Raw genomic sequence first — 4,683 nt, 5'->3', positions numbered from 1 at the left:
GTAGACCAGGCTGGCCTTGAACTCACAGAGATCTGCCTGCCTCTGCCTCCCAAGTGCTGGGATTAAAGGCGTGTGCCACCACGCCCAGCAAATAAAATATTTTAAAAAATATTTGAAGTCATGCATGATGGCGCATGCCTTTAGTCCCAACACTTGTGAGGCAGAGGCAGGCAGATTTCTGTGAGCTTGAGGCCAGCCTGGTCTACATAGTGAGTTCCAGGCCAGCTGGGGCTATAGGGAGGCCCTGTCTCAAAAAGACCAAAAGAAAAATCTTTGAAAAAAAAAAAATAAGATGGAGAGTGATTGAAGAAAATGCCCCAAAGTCAACCTCTGGCCTCCACACAGTTGTGCATGCATGTGTGCTCTTATCTATACACACATGTGCACATACACTCAAATACACACACACATACACACACTTTTCTACAATAAAAAGTGTTAAAGTAAGGGCTGGAGAGATGGCTCAGCGGTTAAGAGCACTGACTGCTCTTGCAGAGGAACCAAGTTCAATTCCCAGCACCCACATGGCAGCTACAAACCATCCTTAACTCCAGTTCCAGGGGAATCTGAAGCCCTCTTCTGACCTCTGCAGCATTGCACAACATGGGTGCACTCATATACATGCAGGCAATATGTTCATGCACATAAAATAAAAATAATAAAATATTTTTTAAAGTGTTAAAGTAAAAGAAGGGTTAGGAAAACCTAAAGAGAAAACTAGGCTCTAGGATCCCCAGCAACGGCCTAGTAAAAAGGGGGGGGGGCATGTTGGAGTTGGTCCCGTGGGATCCAGGCATCTGTGACAGAGGAAGCATCCTAGATTGTAAGATCTGACAAGGAAGAAGCATTTCCTGTACTTTGAATATTCCCAGAGCAACATGTACTGAAACAAGAAACACATTGAACATGGAAAGGAGGGCTTTGAAGCCTTGTTGCCTTTCTGGTGGAATACCTCATAGGGGCCCAGGGATATTTAGCTCTTCAGCATCACACTGAGCAGGTAACCAGGTGCTTGGAAACACAGAAGGAGTTATGGATGGGTGTGAGATCTAAAAACCAGAGATGAATGGGCAGGCACTGGCTCTGATGATAGAGGACTTCTCCAACATAATTTATTCCCCCTTCTCCTCTCCTCCCTCCCTATCCCCCTTTCTTTCTTTCTTTCTTTCTTTCTTTCTTTCTTTCTTTCTTTCTTTCTTTCTTTCTTTCTTTCTTTCTTTCTTTCTTTCTTTCTGGTACTGGGAATATTGTGTGACTTTTTCCTGCAGAAGATATGAACAAATGTATATTTACCCCAGATAGGGCATGATGACAAATCAAAGGAAGGATTTCACCCAAGTGTAGCTTAGCAAATTAATGAGTTTGTTGGTATTGCTTACGAAAGCATGAGTAAACCTGAAGGCAACTGCATCACAGAAAGCACACGCAGCATGGAGATGACTCAACTTGCAGGCGGCTCTGCCAGCTGCAGAGCCTCCTCTTCCCAGCAATTGTTAACTGCTTTTATGTACGTGTGTGTGTGTGTGTGTGTGTGTGTGTGTGTGTGTGTGTGCGTGTGTAAGCCAGAAGTCAACCCCAGGTGTCATTCTTCAGGAGCTGTCTACTTTGATTTTTTGAGACAGAATCTCTCACTGGAGCCTGGGGCTAGGCTGACCAGCAAGCCCCTGAGATCTGCCTGCCTCTGCCTCCCCAATGCTGAGATTGCAAATGTGTATCATCATGCCCAGGTTTTTATATAGATTCTGGGGATGAAACTCTTTATTCTTGTTCAGCAAGCACTGAACCATCTCTTGTTCAGCAAGACTGAGCCATCTCCCAACCCTCTGAGTTTCCAGTTTCCTTAGCTACCTGAGTCTTAGCGTCTCTCCTCTCTCTAGGGGGGAAAGGCTCCAATTAAGAGGAAATAGCTTTATTGTGGGGGCGGGTTGCTGAACCCAAGGCCTCAGAAAGGCTAGGTAAATACTGTCATTAAACTATATTATGCTCTCTTTTTACTTTTTATTTGGAGGCAGGGTCTCATGCCTTCTCCCAGGTTGGCCTTCAACTTGTGATATTCCTGACTCAGCCTCTCAAATACCAGGTATCATAGGCCTATGACAACAGGCTCAGTTCCAACACAGTTTCTAGAAAAAATTCTTAAGGCTTTATGTGCCGTTATCCTCATGAGCTGTTTTGGAATCATAAACCTTTAGTTGGGGCTGGAGAGATAGCTCAGCGGTTAAAAGCACTTGCTGTGCTGATCTTACAGAGGACCCAGATTCTGTTCCCAGCACTCACATGGTAGCTAACAACAGGGGCTCTGATATCCATTTCTGGCCTCTGTGAGCTCTGCACATGTGTAGTGTACTCATATACATGTAGGCAAAGTACTCATACACATAAAAAATTTAAAAAAATGAAACTTTAGTCTGGTTTGCAAACACAAGAGTGGTTAATGAACATATCTTATTCTCTTACAAGATTCCAGCAAGAAGATTCCCATATCTATATCTTTATCTATCATCTATCTATCTAACTATCATCTATCTATCTATCTATCTATCTATCTATCTATCTATCATCTATCATCTATCTATCTGTCTATTTATCCATCCATCACCTACCTACCTATCTCAATGAGTTCAAGTAGGTAAATTTCCTTTCTTCCTTCCTTCCTTCCTTCCTTCCTTCTTTCCATCCTTCCCTTCCCCCTTCCCCCCACCTCTCTTCCTCTCTTTTTCAGGATCTCATGAAGTCTAGGTTAGCCTCAAACTTGCTATGTAGCCATGGATGACCCTGAACTAATGATTCACCTGCCTCCACCTCCTGAGTGCTAGGATTGCAGGCATGTACCACCACACACCTGTTAATGTGGTGCTGGGGATTGAACCCAAAGCTTCCTGCATGCTAGCCAGGCACTTTACCAATTGAGCTATATCCCCAACCCTTGTTTTCTTTTTATTTTAAATTAAAAAGTAGATTGATGAAACCATTTCATGCAAGATGGAAATGGATGTGGAAATTTTAATACTGGATAAAACAGGATCCAAGACTTGTGTATTTAAGTCTGAAGTTTAGGGATATTTTACATTGTTAAAGTTACACTCTAGAGACTGGAGAAATGACTCCAATGGTTAAGAGCATTGGGTGCTCTTGCAGAAGACCCAGGTTCAATTCCCGGTACCCACATGCCAGCTAACAACTGTCCTTAACTCCAGTTCCACAGGATCCAACACCCTCTTCTGGCTTTCATGGGCATTCCACAAATGGGTACACATATACATGCAGGCAAAACATTCATACACATTAAAAAAATCTTTTTTCTTTGTTGTTTGTTTTTGTTTTTTGAGACAGGGTCTCCCTGTAGCCCCAGCTAGAGTGGAATTCTCTATGTAGACCAGGCTGGACTTGATCTCACAGAGCTCCCGAGTACTGGGATTAAAAGTGTGTGCCACCACACCTAGCTCAAAAAGAATCTTTAAAAAAGTTACTATAGGGGACTGGAGAGATGGCTCAGCGGTCAAGAGCACTGACTGCTCCTGCAGAGGACCCAGGTTCGATACCCAGCACTCACATGATAACAACCATCAGTAACAGCTAACAACCATCTGTAACTCCAGTTCCGGGAGATCTGACGCCCTCTTCTGACCTCTGCAGGCATTGCCACGACACAGGTGCACTCACACATATGCAGGCAATACACACATACACATAAAATAAAAATAAAATATTTTAAAAAGTTACTATAGCTGGAGATGTAGTCATTACATGATTTCAATTTCATCAATTTCAATGGGGCACTTGGGGTGCTTGGAAGGCCAGTAAGACACCAGGGGTAATGCTTCATAGGAAGGGGTTCTTCTGGAGATTGAGAGGTGAGTTGTTAACAGAATAGAAACTTCTGGAGAAGAGAAATACCACAGGAGTTAGAAGGGGTACCTCCAGCTCCAGGCATTTCTGCCTACACAGTCTCTGGGAGGTCTTTGAGCCCCAAGCCAGTCCATGGCTACCCCCTGGTGGGCAGTGATGAACATGATGGTGCCTGCCTGGGTCACACCACAGGAACTAACTTTTCCTGGTGACGTCAGGCTCTGGTTGGAGTGTGCTCATGGGGCAGAGTGAGGTATGCTTAGACAGGACACCCTCTAGCAGGCCCTGGAGACTGCAGCTCAGATTGGTCTGTCCCCTTCCACCTCCCAGGGATCCTGGACACTGCAGTAAAGGACAGAGGTGAAATTCTTGACTGCCCCTGTGTAATTGGATCACAGCCTCCACCCTAGAGTCTTAGGGATCAGAATAGTTCCTGGAGAGCCAGGTGAGGGTGTGTCCTGTGGTTGGTACAATGCCAGGCACACTATACAGTGGGCTGGTGCTAATAAAAGGTAAGAGTTCCTGTGATTCCAGGAGCAGGAAGGACAGGAGCTCAAGAGCCTGGCCAAGGACCCCAGAGCATACAGATTGTGCAGGTAGAGATGCCTCAGGCTCGAGGTATCCCCTTTGACTTCTGTGGGGAGATCAGGGTTCCACTGCCCAGGTGTAGTGGAAGCAGTAGGCCCCTCCCAAGGCTGGAGAGCAGGTGTAGAGGCTGAGCCCCACCCCAGGGCAAGCCCAGGAGCCACACTAGAGCTGCAATCACCTTCCTCCTTCCTGGAGTGTCTGAGAATTCTAATCTCAGACCAGGCAGGGTGCTGGGGCAAGTGTATC

This window comes from Nannospalax galili, unplaced genomic scaffold (genome assembly GCF_000622305.1).
Source record: "Nannospalax galili isolate Female #2095 unplaced genomic scaffold, S.galili_v1.0 scaffold471, whole genome shotgun sequence".
Taxonomy (NCBI): Eukaryota; Metazoa; Chordata; class Mammalia; order Rodentia; family Spalacidae; genus Nannospalax; species Nannospalax galili.
Note: the sequence above shows the minus strand (reverse complement) of the source record.